This window comes from Melopsittacus undulatus, chromosome 1 (genome assembly GCF_012275295.1).
Source record: "Melopsittacus undulatus isolate bMelUnd1 chromosome 1, bMelUnd1.mat.Z, whole genome shotgun sequence".
Classification (NCBI taxonomy): Eukaryota; Metazoa; Chordata; class Aves; order Psittaciformes; family Psittaculidae; genus Melopsittacus; species Melopsittacus undulatus.
This window is the reverse complement of record NC_047527.1, coordinates 117,313,277-117,333,742: the sequence shown is the minus strand read 5'-3', so window position 1 is coordinate 117,333,742 and position 20,466 is coordinate 117,313,277. Positions and strand designations below refer to the sequence as shown.

The following is a 20,466-nucleotide window of genomic DNA, read 5'->3' as shown; positions in this document are numbered from 1 at the left end:
TTTACAGTAATTTAGATTAATCGCTTTACCAAAGTAGGGAGAAAATATTTTTAAATAGGTAAAATATGACTTGATTAAAAATTCAGGTGACAGCCATGAATGATCATTAGATTTCATACCCTCAATATCTTTTAAAAAGGTAATTAAATCTTGTAAGTTTCAGAAGGAAGAAAATGTATGTAAAACCCAGGTAAATAGAAAGAAAAGACTTACAAAAAGCTGAGTTCATATTTCCCTAATATGTAACTCTAATACGTTTGTAATTTCCTTACATTGAATCGAAATGTAAAAGACTTAAGTTGCATATTTGTTGTTCAGTTCAGTCACAAGATTTCCATTTAGAGGTGATCTGTACACCACTATATTCTTATATCCAGGTCTCCTTAAGAAGTTAGCTGCTCCATTTATGTGTTTTATTTTAAGCTATTTATTAACTGAAATCTAGAGTTTAAAGGAACATTATGAGGTTATTGCATTGCATAACTTTTGCAGGGATGGTTTGTATATGAAAGGAATTAGCCTTCCAGCTCTGTTTGGACCTTTGCTTTTTTCAAAGCACAGCACAAACAAAGCTGTTACTTAAAGGTCCTCTGTCATAGTCACTGGTCTTGTCCTGCAGGCCTCTGCTGTACAAACATAAATCTCACTCTGAATTAGGGAAATACAACTGAAATTAGTGACTATATTCATGAATTAAGTCTTTCATGTTAGATCAGACTGTACTGTTTTCAGTATGGTCACCTTTCTGTTCCACATTCTGATAAAGAGCATTAGAGCTCACAGTTAGATAATTTATAGTTTTAAACTATGTATCTATTTCTGTCCAGCCGTGTTTTAAATCCTAACTTGGTTTTTGACACTACTTAGCCAATGAAAATAAGCAAATATCTATTTAATAATATAATATAATGTTTAATAACCTATTAATCTATTTATTTTAATTAATAATTTAATATAATAAAATAATTTGCTAAATACATTATATTAAATATTAATAAATTAATATAGCAATGAACATTAACTAGGATAAATTAATATAGTAATAATATAATATATAAAATATTTCTAATAATAAAATATGAATAGAATAATTAATAATATAGTAATGATTTAATAACACATTTTTATTATTTTATTATTATTAATATATTAATTTAATGATTTAACTAATCTATTTAATAATTTAATTATGTAATGTATGTGTTACAGCCTTATGCATTAACTGTTTTTCTAACCCACAGCTGCAAAGTGGAGGTGCAAAGCTGTATAAATCCTAAGAGCTTGAACTTGAAAAAACAAACATTTTTGACAACTACATTAATAGTATGACTTTCTAAACTCTGAAAAGTATCTGATCAGGAGGCAAAAGTTGGGCAGTCTACATAAAATCATATTAAGGAGCTAGTATACATAGGGAGTGAATCTTTGGAGAAGGTCAGTAGCATGAAACTGCAAGCAGTTCTACAACTTAGAACTGATTTGAAATCCAGATACAAAGCTGGTGATGAGATATTTACCTGAGCTCTTTCTGTCCTGCATGCCATTTACCAAGAGGGAGCTAGCTGGTGCTCTGATGAAAAACTTCTTTCTTTGTCCTGATGGCTGACATTAACTCAAGTCACTTTCTAAATATGGTGGCTCAGTCAAGCTCCTGGATTTTCTTGGCTCATATTTATCTGTATCAACATTTGCATTCACATTTCTTACTTTAGGGACAGAGGAAGAACTCCCAATTTGTCAGAAACATGTCCCTGGCCACAGAAGCTTAAGATGGAAATTGTTTTCATCCAAGCAGAAGAGTTTTTTCTTGATTTAAAAATAAATAAATAAATAATTAGGCAGAAACCGTCCGAAGAGGAAGGTGAGCCACTACAATTCTAGATGATGCTCTACATGCAAGTTATTAGTTACTCCAAAGATTTCCCTGGTTAATGGAGCCAGCAAACTAGTTTCTTTCACCCTAGGCTAGTACATGCAAAACTGTAAGTCAAAAGAATGTTTTAAGCACGTTGGAATGTATTATGAGTAGTTTTTTGCTGGGTTGTGAGTGGGCTGCTTAGTTTGCTTGTTTCTTCTGCAGTTCACTGCATGGTGTGGAAGCACAGACTTGTGAAAGGGAGTTCTGTGGAACAGTAGGTAGGGCTTTTGTTTTAGAACTTTGAACAATAAAGGACATGTCAAATATTCTTCTAGAAAAGTAAATAGGAGGGAGGACACCTGTCTGTAGAACTTCATATATGCTAGAAAAAATGGGAGTATATATCTGCATTTTCACTGTGATTTTTTAACCTTTTTCTCTCTAATAGTAATAGCAATAGTAATAATATTAATAAAAAAGTAGATTATGGTTTTGCTGTAACATGTTGACTAAAATGAAAAATAAAAACAAAATAGTTGCATGTAGAACAATACAAAATATCCATGTGGATGCAATAGTTAGACTGGTCTGGTGAGAACATTGTTCCCACATTTGAGCACATTTTTGCAGTTTTGAAGGTATTGGAATAGACGGAGTATTGAATGCAAGAGTCTCCTTGACTGTGATGCTGGGTTCTGTGCCCATTTCTAATCCTCCAGTGTACCCAATGCACCAGATGGGGTCAGCAGATAGGTCTGAAGTGAGCCGGGGGGGATGATTGCAGCAAGGCACCCCCATAGCAGGGGTGGACCTGGGCACAGGCCATGTGGCCAACAGCCTCTCCTTGTCCCAGTTAAGTGCTCTGGACCCAAGGGCTCAGTCTCTTGTTAACAGGCCAAGGGAGACTCCGTGGCTTCCCTCTGTAGGGGTGGGAGCTTATGGAGCGCTTGCATGGGGATCCAGAAAAGCAGGAGCCCTAGTTAAAGTAAAACTTTATTTGCTTTGTTTTGGGCTGGTCCAAAAGCCCACCAAAGTCAGCAGAAGTCCAAATATTAGGTCTGCACTTGAATCTGTATGGGTGCCTTTATCTTTGCTGACAGTTTAGCTGCTATCATATCAGTACATTTTGCTTAGCCAAATTGCAGAAACAACAGTAAATGCAGAGATTTTGTTTTCCTGGCAGAGTGTTTTTTTTTTTCTAATTAAAATGTTTAGTCTTCATAAACTTCCTTATTTGTGTTCTACAATTATACTGCTGAGTGAGAAACAAGGGGTCTTTGCAAAGAATGAGGTGAATTAGTTTTAGCTTACTGCATCTGAAAAGCAGAGCACGTGATCTTTTGGCCTTGTGCTCAGAGTAACTCAGCTAGCATTTTGGACAGCAAGCTCCCTGAATATGAGACCCAGGAAGAAATGTCACAGATTATTAGAAATGGGATGGATAGGAGCAGGCTTTACTGGAAACACTGGCTAAGCTTACATTGTAATTGCTGTGCTAAAGCAGTAAACAGCTGCTGATCCTGTGATCTTTCTGGTGAAAAACAAGCATTTGTTGTAGTTATTTTTCAGATGTATGTTGTTGTTTGCATGTATTTCAAGCGTCCTACTTGGTATTTATATTATTAGCTCAGTGTTCTACATTACAATAAATGTGTTTACTTATTACACAAGTACTGACCCCTAAAACATCTGCTTCTCAGCTGAATATCCAGAGCTCAGTGGGTGTGGGTAGCTTCTGTTAGCCATTCTTTCATAATATTTTGCAGTCTTTGGCAAGCAGTTTGAGTCAGATTCTGACCTCAGATGCACTCCTGTACAATGGCAATAGCTGCGCTCCAGTCAACAGCATTCTTAGAGTTTTATGTCAGTGTTAACTGAGGTCAGAAGACATTGCCGTGAGTGGGCTACAATCCCGTCTAATTTTTGCCTGGTGAAGTTCTTCAAGGAAAAAACTTAAAAGCTCTAGTGGCTTCAGACTGATGCCAAAGTCACCCTCACTCTTCTAGAGATGGAGCAATAGCAAATGATATGGCAGAAGGTTAATCAAATTGTTATGAGGGATAAAGGAGTTTGTGTCTATCACCGTCAGCAGAAGAGCCATAACTGGAGTCTGACAGGCTTGGAGGAGCGGCGGCTGGCTGGAGTGTGCCTTTCAGTCTTATGCTGTCTCTTGTCTCTACTAATACTTGACCTTAGGGGAATGGCTCAGAACCTTCTTTTGAAGAGGAGGAAACTGTTTTGATTGCCTCATGAACTAGGGGATGGAAACACCCATCATTTCCTTAAGACTGTACTGAAATCCCTGTGGTTGGTGTTGAAATGGGGAAACAATAATTTTAAGGGGTTTGGTGGCTTAACAGAAAGTTATAATTTTCCTCCTTCCTTTTATTTCCAGCCATCTTGTAGGTGAGTATTTCTCAGCCCATTCTCCCATTCTCTCCTGTCCGTGGCCTGTGTTCCATGCCTGCTCTGCTCTCATGTGTGAGGTTCTGCTTTCCCACCCCTGATATCCCACTCAGCTGCTGAGCCACCTGAGGGGAGATGCTCCAGTTATCTTGGAGCATAATCTAATTTAGCACATGCTTAACCCTTTATACTGCCACAGGAAGGATAGGACAGTCTTTTTCTTCTGTGTTTGCAGGGCATCTACCATCTTGGGTCTTCTCAACAGCAAAGGAACTTAGCCATTATGATAACACAATCACAAAATAATAACATAAAACAACCATAGGCTGTGTGGGTTGATATTAGCTGGGACTTTTATAGTGGAAGGAGTCCAAAAGTCAAAAAGTGGTATGAATTTAATACGGAGCATCCCCTAGAGGTTTGTGCTGCAGCTTACAGACAGGATAACTAAATAGTCCTTTTCCATAACTGACTCCTCTTACAGATACCATCTAGTAATCGTTATATGTTGGAATTATTTTGTAGATGAGTCATGGCTTAAACAATATTGGTGATGCATTTTAGAAAGCAAGTCTTACTCTGAAATAGAAAATATCTTGCAAAACTGTTTAACAACATATCCTTTGCAGACTGGTGCAAAAAAAGCATCTATTCTGTATTTCTGTTCATAGCTTTTATCTCCAGCAAACTGTTTATTACCCAAGTGTATTTATTGTCCTTTTAAAACTGATTAAACTGTTGTATTTTCTAGTGCATAGATTTAATGTTGACAGCACTGTTTCTATTAATCAAATGCCTTTTTTGGGGCTCTCCTAAAAACTTCAGGCTATACAAAATGTTCATGCTAGATAATGGATGTCAAAATGAAAATGGAGTGAAAGTTGGTTTGCACAATAAATGGAAACATCTTGCTATGGTTAATTTGGCATATAAATAAACCATGTTCACATCTTGAATGAAACCACTTACTACAGAAAAGTAATCACTGTTTCATCTGAAGCTTCCTTTTGATATGGAAGACAGTTTTGATATTTCTAAGATATAGTATTTAGTATAGCTCCTTGTGTAATGGAGGAAACCTCCTGATAAAGCTATTTCAATGTTGATGTTCTGTGGAAACTGATGATTGAACATGGAGAATACAGCAACAGATGGTATAGCCCCACACGAGGTCAGTAAGCTGTGGAAATACAAAACTGCCAATCCTGAAATTAAAAACAGGTGGCAGAAATTTCACTTGGAGACTTGGCATCTATAAGTAATCAGTTACTGTAAGAGCCTTGGTTAGACACAAATTAGCTTCATTGCTGATTGCATTTTCAATAAGTAAATGAGAAAGCAGCTGCATTTGCTTAGAATCACAATACAGGGTAGAAATACATAGAAAGTGTTTAGAAGCACTGTATTTATTTCCTTTTTTTCTGTTAGTTTCAGTATATAGTGTTTCTTAGGGGTTTCTTTTCTATTTTTTTTTCTTCCCCATAATATTTTGGTTGAGAAAAAAAAACAGCATGTTTTACAACTGTTTTAGCAGTGTTTCTGGGATCAAAGCTTTTTCTCAGAGCTTTCAAACTGTTTCTCACCATTCCTACATCACATTCTGCTTCTGAAAAATGTAAATAAACAAACAAACACAGGACATCTGGATTTGCTTTGGGGGATTTCAATTTCAAATAAGGATATAAAAAAGCTATTTTGACTAGAACTGAACTATGCTAATAGAGGATGTTGTGTTCTTGAACTCTGTGTTTTCTGGCAAGCTCTCCTCCCCAGTAGTTACCTAACTGAAAATGCAGATGCCTGACACTGACCTGATGGTGACTTTCCTAGCAATGGCAGGGAATTTTAGAGCAGGCAATGTGTTAGTCGGTGCTGGTTTGAGAAAAGCAAGGTTTTTTGTATGCCAAACTGAAGTTTGGAACACTTTCAAACCATCTAAATAGAAGTTATTAATGTATAGGCAGCCAGCCTTCCTGAGCATCTTGAATACACAAGGGTAAAAAAATTTGGTGTTGATCATCTAGAATATTCCAGGCTTAAAGGGTTTCAAGTTATTCAGGGCAAAAAACCCATTTGGTCCATGGGGGAAAACTAATCCAGTAACACTAGAGCCAGAACAACCTTCAGAATTGCAGTATTCAAGAGGATTTAAAAGTTCAGGAGATTATCTCCTCCACCTGATGTTGTATGAGACCCCTGTACATTTGTGAGAAGGTAGCAGTACCTGCTTGCATAATTTTGAGAGTCTGTTACAGCTGATTTCAACTCAGTTTTCCATGGCCAGCTATTTGAGAGACACTACCACCTCCAGTCGGACACCATGCCATGCCAGACATGGTTTGATATCCACAACTCCACTGAAATCATTAGATCCCCAGGAGGTTGCATTTACATTGCATTTAATTGCATTTACGCATCTCAGGAGAAGATTATAATTCTAAATCTTGAACAGTGTTCAAATAGTGCTAACATAAGAAAGAATCTGAGCTTACTAATGAGAAGGATCAGAGGATCAAGAGCTGATGGGTGTCTGTGGAGACATGTTTCTGCATGGAATGATATTCAGAAAGTACTAATAGGTCATCCTGCAAAAATTATGCCTCTTTAAGGTGCTTTGGTCAGACACCTATAAAATGTGAAATAGGCCTGCTGAGCAATGCTGGCCAAAGGGTTTGGTAATTCAAAACACTCACAAATTCATGTTTCAACAGAGGTGTTGACTAGTGGGCCTACTTCCCAGCCTATTTGCTGTTGCACAGAGTATTATCCTCTTTCTGGCAACAGAATAATATTCCTGTGGCAATTGCTTACATGGAACAATAAATATCAGGTAAATATTTAATGTGAGTTTAACTTTTAAAATGTTGTTTAATAGCTAAATACAGAGGAAGCAGCATGCTGTGACTAATCAGCTCTCTGCAGACCAGCAGTGAGTGTAACATACTTCTGATATTAAGTTCAGATATGAAAGGTCTTAATTTTAAATTTTTTAAACTAGAAATACGATTCCTTTTCTGATACTGAGAAAATATATAATAGCAAAATAGAGTTCAGGCTTGTCAGGCTGCTTATCAGAGCAGTGGTTTTCTCACTTTGTGCAATGCTCCATGCACTCTTACTCTCCCCTTTGCTGTTTTGTCATCCTCTGACAGGTCACTGAAGAAGATAACATCTGATTTTAGACAGTAAGGTTGGGAAGAGGTAGCTGGCAAGTGGGGGCAAAGCCTGTGCCTGAGGCTATGAGACAGTGCATGCAACATCACCTTTTCCTCTCTGCTCTGCTCCTGCTCCCTGGAAACAAAGCTAAACAAAACAGATGCAACATGGAGTCTGACACCATGCCTCTTCCTGGGAGAGCACAGGCTGATCTGGAGAGACCAAGCAGCTAAGGAGGAGATGGTTGGAGTAAGACTGCAAATGCTGATTTACTGAACTGGGGCAGAAGGAAACGGGAGAAAATACCTAAAAGGAGGACTTCCCTGTATAGGTCTGTAGTTAGTGGAATGGAGCTGCCGAGGCTCAAGGTGGTGGAGCCTCTAATAAAAGACAGGGCTCAGGCTAAGGATAGGATAGCTGGAAAGGAAACTCTGTTTGCAAATATTTGAGTACTAGTGTATTGCAGACCTAAAATAAATTGTATAAGCTGGTGTCTGTGAAATCACTCATATTTAAAGCTTAAGCTGGAAAACAGTCTATTGATGAGCCCATATTTCCTGTGGAGATGCTGTGTTAATGACATGAAAATTTTTCTCCCACAGCTTTCAGTCTTCTTACTTCAGCAAAACTGATGGGAGTAATAAAGTAAGTTGTTGCTTTTTCCCTTCTTACTGCATTTATATGAGAGGAGGAGGCTGAATGTGCTGTCTTTTATTACTTTTCTCCTCCAGGAGTAGGTAAAAAGTAGTATATGTTTCATCCTGTTTTACAAACAGATGATACTACACAAGCTTAGAAACAGCTTAGCTAAATCGTGTGACAGGAAGCATACACTATGTGGAAAATCTGCTGCTTTTGGCATAATCAGGAAGAAGTGGAGATTAATCTGGGGCACAAGAAGTTGTGAGTCTTTGGTTTACCATTAATGAAAAAGAGGGGAAATGGCCACTAGGAGTTATGCAATAGAGTTCAGATAAATAACAGGCCTTTGAAGTGCCCTGGTTCATGGAAGTGTCAGTGGTTTTGGGGGCTCATTTAGAGCCAAACAATGTGCCCAAGTGCAGCAAACTATGAGAAACTTCTGCATGACTGACATGAAACCAGAAAACTCAGAAGTGATACATGGGCTGCAGAAGCAGATTTAGTCTTTGAAGCGAGTGGGCATTTGCTGTCAACACCAATTAGTGTTTAACAAACTCTTCCTCACAAATTTGTTTAAGATTACAAATGTAATAAAGGACTTGAGCACCTACAAACTCAGTTTTTTCATGAAAAAATCTATAGCTTTCTGATTCCTCAGTGGAATTAAAACCTTGTGTTAATTGCTTACTCTTAGTACTTAAATTGCAATCCAAACACCCATTTGTGGATCTGGGAGTTACCTGAAAATGAGAAACAAAACCAAGCAATGAACATCATGTATCTGAAATCCTGCGGTCTGAACATTAGCTGCTCAGTTAAGAACTGCAAGAAGAGATTTCATTGCCTCAGGATCCAGTATATGCAATGCATTTCTGAGAGTGACAGTTGGTCTTTGCAAGAAATGAGAAAAGCCCTGTTTGTCTTTTAAGCCCAAGTACTGGTATCTTTTGTTTTTATAGTATCCTACTGGTTATGCACTGTCCAGAGGAGTGGGGCAGAGAGTTCAAGACTCCCTTTACCCTGGATGAAGCCTTGTGTCTCTTAGCAAGGTGTCCAGCTTTTGAAGTTGTTCCAGAAAATATTTAAGACTGATTGGAACAAAAGAGAGGGGGCAGGACAGATAGTTTATAAAATCAGTCGGTTCTGTCACTAGTCCTGTTGTAAGAAGAAAACAGTTTACTCTGAGTTTTGAGAGACAGTTCTGTTGTGGCAAGTCCATGCTTGTGGAAACTGGAAAACAGGAGCAAGTGAGTTGCTCAGGCAAGGAAGAAAGGTGGCCAAGATAGCTCTTAGTAAGGTGGGGCCATGTAGTCTGCCACACTTTTACTGACTGAGCCTGACTGCATCGTTTTATCACCAGATAGCCCAGTCCTTACATTTGTCTGAAAATGCCATAGACAAGACTTGTTAAATACAGTGGGTTTTGAAGTGCTGGGTCTGTGGGACATCCTGCACAAGTATAGCCAACCTGTGTTCCTTAGCCGTCCCTTCTCCAGGACATCTAAATATCCAGGAACTGGTAATTTATCCCTCTGTAATTCAGACATGGAATGATGTATCTGTAGTGACTGAGCTATTAGCATGAGTAAATGAGATTTACAAGTTGAGGAAGGCAGTCAGCATTCAGCAAGAAGACAGATTAATTTAAGATTAATTCTTTAGTGGAGTGGAACTGACAGCCAGTGTGGAATATGAGCAGTTCTAGGGGCTGTTAAAGTCCCATCTAAGTTCACCAGGTTGAGTCTTCTTGCATCTCATGGTTTGCATAAGATGTAAGTAGCTTGACAGTCTGAATGTACATGCTACAGAACCAGAGTTTGTGCCCTGCTACTTTCTGCATTGAGCTAATTGGGAACACCAAAATGACTATGAATATGTTCTTGAGAAATTTAAGTTTGATTTATAGGGTCATATTCTGTCCAGGAATCAGGTAAATCTTTGCATTGTACTGTTGCCACACTGAATGAACTCTAGCTGTTATTGAATCAGTTCCCTGCTGTAAGATGTGAAGAGCTGATTTCCAAACCTTCCTGTGGCTGCTGTGGTTCTGAATGGGCTGTCAGCCAGTCTGTGGATTAAAACCTTGGCAGCAAGATGCTTTAACACAGAAATATAAAACTGTTGTAAAAGATGTCTTTTCATGCAACCAGCTAATGCTTTACTATCATTGAGTCCAAAGGACAGGGTAGGGGAATCATAACTGACTGCTGGCACTGTGCTTCGTTTAGAAAGGGGAAAAAAATAGCCTCTTGAGACAGCATTAATATGTGCTTGCTAGGAACAAAATCTGTAGTGGGTAGAAGGAGAAGAAACACGGGTGATTTTTCAGGTATATTTTATGTATATATAAATCTTTAAAAGGCAACATTTCAACTGACATTTTCCCAAATCATTCTGTACATGGACTATTCCTGTATTTGATTAATAAGCCAGGAGGAGGTATGGCTTGAACATTGAAATGTCATTGTGACCAAAAACTTTTAAACTCCAGTATATTCCCTCTTATTTCCAGACATTTTCATATTTCTTTTTTGAATTTGCCTTCTAAGCAGTGATAATGAACCTGAGCAATAGCTTGAGCAAATGGCTGAATAGAAGTGTAAATGCTCTGCAACATAGTGATTACCCCAAAAGAAAACAATCATTCTTGTGATCAAAGTCTCTTCCTTATAAAGCCATCCCTTCAGCTCTGTTAATGCACTGGGCAGTGTTTGCATGCATCTAAGTCACTGAGTCTACAAAGTCTGAGCCCCTATAATTTCAGCTTCATTTACATTTTAAGAAATGTACTGAACCGTCTGGTTCTCTGTGTTGCTTCTGTAAAGTAAAATAACATACTCTTCATGTGATAATCGATGTGTAATGATCATCACACATTATATAATGTCCTATCTTCCACCTAGAAAAGTACAGGCACAGCAGAGAGTTGTAAATCTGTCCTTTCAAAAGTGTAGAGTGATGTCATTTGAGCTGCCTCATCCCTGCACAGCTTCCAAAACACCATGTGCTTTGCAATGCGGCAGTATCCATCTCTGCCTCCTCATTAAGAAAATGCAGATGAAATGTCCATATAGAACATGCTACCAAAGCCACCCCAGTGGCAGTGCTGCAAAACTGGTAATATTTTTTCTTGGGAACCTTGTGGTAGAATTGGAAGGTGTGTAATAAAGGAAAAAAACCCCACATTTATTCAGTCTTTTTCCGGAACATGTCTATCCAAATAACGTCAGTTCCGTATAAATTCTGTGTATGAAAAGTGGATGCCAGCAATGCAGTTCCCTCATTTTGAATATGTACAATGGAAGTGCATGTAAACAGTGTCAAATATAATATGTATTAATATCTGTACTTTATTTGGAAATTCTAAAACCCCTTTATAGGTGTTCATTCCTTCCAGTCCTGTTGGTTAGTTACAAACTGTGAAGACATGTGCAGTCTTTCCTGCACTTAACTGCATGTATCTGCACAATTGACAGTACTAGTTTGTCTGTCTTTTGGGAGAAGACAAAGGTAATATTCAATTCTCTGTATATTGGGCAGTCCAATTAAATATTTGCTAGATAATTTCGTTGCTTTGACAAGTTTCAAGATTGATGCAATATTTTCTCTTCTGTTTTCCCAGTATCTCTGCCAGTTTTCAAATGGATTTTTTCTTTTCTGCCAAACAAAGAATGTCTTTCTATCATTCATATCTTTAGTTGGCTTAATTCTGATTTTTATGTCTCTGCTTCTTGATAGGTTTAATACAGCTGGTTTCTTACTCAAAATACATACCTACAACAATTCTTCCTGAATGTATGATTTTTTTTTTGTTCCCACATCAAGTTTAGCAATGCAGATTTTGTGCCAGAGTTTGAGAACAGCCTCCACTCTAATTTCCTCCCATTAGTGTGCTAGAAACATTATGTTTTCCTCCAGCAGATCTCCTGATGAAGCTAAAATGAGAATTTTTACTGAAAAGAAGCTGAAGGCATTTAGAACCATTTTAATTTCAGTGACAAATTTAATCTTCATTTGATAAGGCCTAAAGTAGCTTGCCCCTTCAGACAGAGAGTCTGGAAGAAATAAGCAATGGCATTTCAGTAATAAAGTAGTACATAGCTATTGTCTAACACTTGTCATCAGTAACGCAGAATATGTTTAACAGACAAAGCCAGTATCATTATCTACATTTTACAGATAGCAACGTGAAGCATCCATTGAGCTGTTACGCAAAAATACTATAAAAAATTGAGTAATCCAGGCCAGGCTTTCACAGAATCACAGAATCCCAAGGGTTGGAAGGGACCTTGAAAGATCATCTAGTCCAACCCTCCTGCACGAGCAGGGTAACCTAGAGTACATCACACAGAAACTTGTCCAGGTGGGCCTCGAACATCTCCAAGGTAGGAGACTCCACAACCTCCCTGGGCAACCTGTTCCAGTGCTGTCACTCTTACAGTAAAGAAGTTCTTCCTGATGTTAACAGTACATTTTGATTCCTTTTGCAGAAGCCATCTCTACACTATATATATTTACTATAGTTAGTTTTCTCTTGTGCTTCCAGGAAAGTTGGAAGGTTCTGACTTCTCTAGTGGCTGATCTTACAGAGGGCCATATCTACAGGACCGACTTACTGCATCAGGCCTGATTGCAGCCCTTATTATTTAAAATGATTATTATGTTTTCAAAAGTGCTGAAAATATGTACTTAGTCCATATGGATGAAAATGGAAGGCAATAGATATTCTTTTTTAAAGTCATGTGCTATTCTTTTGGAAAAAAGGATACAGAGATGAAGGAACTGGGTAAATGTAAGGAGAAATTTAAGTTGAATAGCTATTGTGGGTGAGGGTGAAGAGACATTGAAACAAGCTTCAAGCTCTTCTTATAAGGAAATTATCGTTGTAATTTCTGGACCATCCCATCTCTATAGAAAACGTCTCAAGAATAAAACAGAGTAAGCATAATTCAATGTATATGTAAAGCCAAGAGAACTGGATAAAAAATATCTTGAGAATTTTAAAGTACGAGCATTTAATATATTTCTCAATCATTGCTGACCTAAACATGTAACCCTACCACATAAATCCCATGAAACCATCTTTATTTTTTCTGACCCTTGGAGCAACTCTCTGAACATGCCAATTTACTAATTTTACTTTTTCAGGTTATTTTATGAAAAACCTTTCTTGACACCACAGCATAGGGAATCCTGGCACTGAGCCTTCACGTTTTCTGAAATGAATCCATTAATTCCGCAAATGATCAATCAGTTTTCTTGTAGCTGGCAAAATCTTTCTAAAATATGAACCACTGTTGGTCTAGGAAACTTTTGTGTGCAGAAAATAAAAGAAGATATAAAATTTCCTTATATAATCCATAAAGCAAATGAAGGGGTTTACATTTTAAGTTCTGTCTGAAGTCAGTTTGGCATGTAACAGTGAGCAAAAGGAAAGCCCAAGTTATACATATATCCACAATCAATTTTAAATTTTAACTTTCCCATCTTCAAAGAATTCCCTTTATACTAGCATTCTAGAGGAAAAGTCATACAGCTTTTCTCTTCAGCTTTTACAATGTCGGATACTATTGCATTCCCCATTACACATTTCTGGGCAATGGCAAGTGCTTGTTCATTTTTCAGTTTTCAAAATACTGAGCTCTGTAAAACATTTAATACCACAAACCGCTTCCTTTCCAGTCCTGTCAGGGGGGCAGAGGGAACTGAGGACACAGCAGGAGAACTGTGTCATGTTTCAGTAAGAAATGAGCTAGGAGCAAGTAAGGGGCTGAGGAGTTTGTCCTGTTTGCAGAGAAACTTGTTAACAAGGTGATTACAGCCTATGGGCACTCCTGACAAGAGAGGAAAAACTTTGTGTCTCCATCTGTGTTTATTATACTGTATGAGGTGTTATGCTGCCTTTCTTCTCTAATTTCCACTCTGCTGGGTTGCTCCTATTTTAACCTGTGCCTACAAGGTGATGTTGCATATACACATATGTATGGGAAGTTCTATTGTGTGGATATGTGAGCTTTCTTTTTCTATCTCTTTGCTTGAGACACCAAATCCAGTGTGGTTGCCTTTGGTGTGAATGCTGACATTGATCCCTGTGCCTGACTTGAAGTCCGCCTGACAAGGCTACCCAGGAAGCCAATTACCCTCTGATGCTGCTCCAACACCAGTGAGTGACAGGCCTGTGGAATGCTAACTGATGTAGTCTTGGCCAGAGTGGTGTCCCTGGAATTGCTGCTTTTTGCCTCTGCACACTACAAAAAGACTAGTGCTGTTGTGCTAACCCATTTTTAAAGCAATAGGCTTACATCTGTCTTAGCCTCTGGCTTTTCCTCGGCTAAAATTGAAGATAACCCTCCTACCAAAGTTGTGTTTGCCACTGACTGCTGGAAAGGGCACAAATTAGCCAAACTAATAGAGTTTGGTGCATCCCAGATATTTTCTGGCTTCTCCTTTGACAATTCATGCAAAAGGAGTTCCAGACATAAGCCACAGTTCAAATTATGAAGACTAGTTCATTTTTGTATGCTTTTCTCCACCACATAGAAATTAGTCCTTATAAAATGACTGCAAAATTGTCTATCTAACTTTTTAACTCAGGAGTGCCCATAGGCTGTAATCTACCTATCTGTGCATACCTGTACATGTCTTCTAGCTGAATGGATTACTTGTTCATTTTGATTAAGCCTAAATCTAGAGAAGAAGCTGACTGACCATGGGGTTAGCATCCTTGGGTTGTTGTAGTGCACAGGTTTGCTAGGTCCTTCAGGAAAAAGAAAGATGCTTTCAAATAGTAACTGTAATGTGGACATTGAGACAGCTGTAAATGCTGTTGTCTGATAATAGTCATTGTGCTGTAATCCAGTCATTCACTAGAGAAGAGCCTTTATAAACTTCTGTCCAATGTGTTTAAATAAACTACAGCTGGTATTAGAATTCTCTGGAAAACTACTGAATCTAGGTTGGAAAAGCAAGAGTTTGCACATAAGTAGAATATTATAGAGAGATCTCCATTTCTCTTTGCAACGCAATTTTTTATTTTGTTTTTCCCCTTGCTTTTTACAAAAAAAAAAAAAAATCTGGCTTAGCAATTGTTTGTGCAATGTTGAGGCTTGGACAGAAAATGCATAAATTACACATGATTTAACATTTTGATGTTATTGCTATGATGGTTAATCAGAAAACCTCAGATGATCTAAAACATGTTTACTTCCTGCTTTTCTATGCTGTAATTTGATAATCTAAAAAAAAAGAGTATGGTTACTGTTATTTTGAGTTTTGTGCCCTGTGCATAGGAGCATTACAGAAATACTTCCTTTTGCTTTACATGGTAACTTAGTATGTGATAAATATTTATCTAGGCACACTGCGGTGTCTACATTAATAATAATTGTCTGAAGTGTTACTGGGGGAATGTGGATATGAAACCTGTTTGTATGGTGCACAGACTTGAAGTGATGTTAATCATGCTGAATATGGGTTAGCTGAAAGTAAAAGGCCTAAAATTAAAATCCCAGCCCCTGTTCAATGTCTCAGGAAGCACCTTTTCTCAGCTAGTCAGGTGAGAGCAGGAGAGTTGGGCTTCCCTTCTATAATGCCAAATTCGGTGCTGGAAAGGAGGAGAGTGAAACGAGAACTGGGAAGTATTCCTTTGAGTAGGCTTAAATCTACAACTCCACTAGAAAATTTTTAAAGATCTTCAGCTGAAAAAAAAGAAAAATTGAAGGCCAGTTTTAAAAACTGGTTGTTTGTATAACTAAGATCAAAACTCTATGAAAAGAAGCTATATTGAAGTTAACAGCAGCATGAGACAAGAACTTCAAGAGAAATAAAAGTCTTTACCATTTTTCAGCTGGAGAGACTATTTTAGTAGTGCAACATGTGCAAAGTTTAAAAGGCACTAATAGCATGGGCTTTAATTTTTTCATGTGTTCCATGAGGTCCAGCTCTCTGACCTGCTCCACCTGAAAGCTCTGGAAAATATCACACCAGCAGCAGTACATCTGTGGAGTTTTAATTAAATCAGAAGAACACAATTCTGGCTTTTCTGGGTTTTGTTAATAGGGTTGCTGAAGAGTACTCAAATTGAATTTGCTGTGGCTGGGTATCTAAGCCTATTAGAGCTGCTTCTTCTGTAAGGAAAGGCTAAACCAGAATCAATTCCATCTTCATTTTCTGTGGTTTCCTTTCAAAGAGATTTTGTCTCCGTCTCAGAAAGTGAAGGGCTGCAATAAAGGATTATTCTCTGCATTGTTAGCATAAACATAATTGTGCTTTTACTGTTCTTCCTTTCCCCCTCATGATCTCCTCTCATGGCTGCTCCTCCTCTCCCCTCATGATCTTCCCTCATGGCCACCCGTACTTTCTCCTCATGATCTTGCCTTGTGGCCTCCCCTCCTTTCTCTTCACGATCCCCACTCATGGCTGCCTCTCCCCTCATGATCTTTCCTCATGGCCCACATGATCACCCCTCATACAGTTCTAGTGTCAACCGAACCACACAGCTTGGTGTCATTGGCAAACTTCCTGAGGGCGTGCTCAATCCCACTGTCCATGTCACTAACAGAGATGTTGAACAGGATTGGTCCCAACAACAATCCCTGAGGAACACCACTCGTTACTGTTTTCCAACTGGACACTGAGCCATTGACAACTCTTTGCATGCGACCATACAGCCAGTTCTTTATCTACCAAATCGATGTCTCTCCAGTTTAGAGACAAGGATGTCATGAGGGACAGTGTCAAACGCTTTGCTGAATTTATCATATTATTATCAAGGACATATTGAAAGTCAAGCATCTCTCATGTCTTTCTTAAATTAAGGTCAGAAAGATGGAATTGGTTGAGTCCCATGAATGAGGTACAGTAGAAAAAGAAGCCTATATATTGTTGAGCTGTTCAAAGGCAGAGATAGTTTAAATTGGAAATTGTTCTTATGAAAAGTGTGACTGATTGTGCTGCGATATTTGACATTCAGTATATGAGCACTCTACTTGGAGAATCCTCTAAAGAAATGTTTGTTTTGAACAGTCTACCACATCATGGGTCCAATATACATATCTTCCACCAACATTTATTTGCTGGCTTCTCATCTTTACTAATAAAATGGCCATAATAGAAATAAGATTGATGTGATGGCCTATAGAAAGTTACTTAAGGGAGTATGATGGCATTTTCAGTTCCTAGATGAATAAATTTTTGCCTTTGATATTTGATTTTGCTGGCATTTCGGCTGTGGCAGATTTTGAAAGATGCTACTATATCTCACAAGCAATCTGCTGAGTAGTGGTTTCAATGTATGAATATTTCTGGCCTTTAAAGAAAAAAAGTCTTGTTGGTTATGATGCATTTATGAATTCAGTCAAATTGCAGAGTTGGCCTAAATATGTGCTATCATGAAATGTAATTAATACATGTTTTTCTGAAATGCAATTCTGAAATTCTGATGAGCTAAAATGTTTCACAAACCTTTGTCTAACCTTATGGAAAAGGGGAGAAAAAAACGCAAAATAGTTGAATGAGTGGAACACCATTTAGCTCTTTGCCCTTTTTGTTTCAAAATAGTTTTTCTTTCTCATTTCTTTCCCCTGTCTGTAAAATTCTGAATGTTTCTTTTTTTTTTTTTCTTGTAAAATGAGACCTAGATCTTCATTCAAAATGAAGCTTTATGCAGACCAGGCTTCCCTACTAAGTCAGAGCTGCCTTACTTGTCAAGCTCTGCTGTTTCATTTTGGTTTTATTTACTTAGAATTTTTCCCTTTTTTGTTTGAGGACAGGTTTGGAAAATCAGGCAACCCTTGTCCCCTTCCATACTCAGGCAGCTTCTTCCCTTTCAGCAAAGCTTTCTTGTATAGCCCAATCTGGACTTCCAATGTATAAGATCTGCTAGCATAACTCACAGTATTGAAGTAGACAAATTTCTCCACATACCAGCTTGTTGCCCACTTTCAGCATCACTTTATGTTAATGATGCGTTAAGCAGTTCTGTGTGTTTTGTAGTACAGGAGTCATGTCTTCCTGTCCAAAACTTCAGACTAGCAGAGACACCTCAAAATTTAGGTCCATCTTCTGATGTACAAAAAAGTACAGGTTTCAGTCCTGTCTCCTCCATCAGGATACCTTAATACAGTTTAAAAGCTTGTTTAGTACTTGTTAAAATGCAAGCTAAGGTAGTCAAAAAGCTAATATCTGGGTACAGGGTGGGTTAGCCAATAGATGCCAAAACCTTTTAAAAGTCTTTTTCCTCTGGGCATGTAAAGCTGTACAGAAGGAAACTTGAAACACCTGTCTCAGATGTGAGAAGTGTGTCTGTAATTTTCGCCTCTAGCCCCTCATCAGTCTCCTCTCCAACTGGTCTTTCCAGTTCGTGTGGATGATGCCCCAATTCCCTTAAAACCTTCAGTGGTAATTCTGATCAGTCATATCGACTTTGAAGGGCTGAACTGACCAACTGCAACAAGAGTTTCTGAACTTGCCAGTAGTCATTCATTAAGTCCAAATAATCTCAGAGCAGTGAAAGCTGTTTATAGATGTTTTCCTTACCCACATCCCACTGCCCTTCTAGCTTTACTCAACACAGACTTGAAGTCTTAGATTCTAACGTAACCAAAGGGGGACAGGAGCTGCAGACATGATTTTCATTTCTGATTTTCTGAAAACTTCAAGGGCAAGAGCTGAGGGATCAGCCAAAACACCAGCTTAATTACATATTCATTAGAAATATCTGCATTCTATTTTTGCTGCGTCCAAAGTATCACAGTATAATATCAGCTACACAGACCTTCACACCAGGGTATCTTAATACCAGTAAGAGGACTATATACAACAATCTTGTGGTTTGCACATAAAAATAAGAGTTGAAAACTGTAGTTCCAATTTGAATGGATTTGAAGGCTTATTGTAGTTCTGAGTGTCTGTTCATACAAGTTGAACAAGTTACTACTCATTTATGTTTGCCAATATTATGGTTCTATTATTAATCAGATATTGCAGCATTTGGCTGCTTTCCGATTGATTTGAATGACATGTTTTCCTTCAGTGTTAATTAGGTGCAAGCTCAGAGGTCTAAAAATAAGAGTATAATTTGGTACATTTCCTCTAAAATGCCTTTTATGTGAGAGATTTGAACCAGAAACGTGAAATAGTTCTAACTTGTAAAGTATTGGAATCTTAGGTTTCTGAATGCTTTTTCTTCATCGGTTGTCTGCATTTAGAACTTGAAAATTAATTTACCCATTATATGAGAATTTATGTATTTAAATTATATTTACATAAAAGGAAAACACTCTCTTCAGCTTGTTTAAAGAAAAAAGTCTTTATCACTTTCTCAGTATTAGAGATCTTTTGGGATAAACCAGAGACACCACACTGAATCAGAGCTGGTCTGGCTAAGCCTATTATTTCTCTCACTCCATCCCCAGTAGCTTAAGGAAAAAGTTTAATGAAGGAGGAGGCCTACAGCAAATTTCTCTCTTTATTCCCTGAAAAGACATCCAGATTTTATGTCACATATCAGCTTCAGTATCTCCACTCTGCTAGTCCAGGACAGATAACTAGTCAAGTGATAAAACTGGTAGAAACTTCCACAGATAATCATGTTAAAAAAAAAAAAAAAAAAAAAAAAAAAAAAAAAAAAAAAAACAAAGACTAGTTTTAAACTGAAAACATTCTCAATTTGTGCTTTTATTTCTTTCTACTGAAAATTTAGGATATAATGCATTCTGATTACAGTTAGATGACTAAGCTTCTTTATGTCAGTATAGCTTACACTTGTAAAATAATATTTATCAATGCAATAGCAGTAACAAATGGTTTAGAATGTTTTCTGTTTTTCTAGAGAAAAATCAGATAATTAATACAGTTGAAATAGGATTAAAGTTTTGCACTGAAGATATCAAAGAGTTCTCTAATGGGGTTTGTCCCATGCCACATTTTGCAGATGCCATGATGCAATTATACTGTAAAAGAAAATTATAGAGAAAAATGTGCAGAACTATCAAGCCAATGGAAATACCTCAATGTGTTTATCTTCTTTTTCTCTTCTCTCATTATTGTCTTAAAAATCTATTTATGTTACTACACCTTAAAGCTTAGAAATCACATTCATTTCTATTCAGGATGTGGGAAAGTGTAATTGCTTTCTTTTACAGAAAAGGCTCAGCCTGAGGTGAATAGGATTTAAGACCCTCTCATAACTTTCACATTTTCTATTTGCTAATTTAGGTGATGGCCTCAACATGTTGATTATTTTCCATAAAAAGAGTAGGCTGTGGTGGAAGTGCAAAATGGGAGTAAATATGTTTTTTGCTTCTCTCTCTGAATGTGGTTTTTGAGCCATCAAGGACAGCCAGGAGAAGTGCTTCAGAAGAAGGAAGTGGGGTTCTGCAAGCATGTAGATGTTGTACTGTGTC

The 20,466-nt window shown here is 37.7% G+C and overlaps 1 protein-coding gene across 2 annotated transcripts in view; it reads left to right on the top strand.

Moving 5' to 3' along the window:
- The window catches only part of PLXDC2 (plexin domain containing 2), a 259,751-nt gene that overhangs the window by 90,108 nt on the left and 149,177 nt on the right, over positions 1-20,466 (top strand). The window contains exon 1 of one of the 2 annotated variants that reach the window (XM_031052565.2): positions 8,038-8,065. The exons of the other annotated variant lie outside the window; for it this stretch is intronic. The gene's annotated coding sequence lies outside the window, so the exon portion shown is untranslated. Of the gene's footprint in view, positions 1-8,037; positions 8,066-20,466 lie in introns of those variants that run through there. 2 annotated transcript variants of the gene reach the window in all.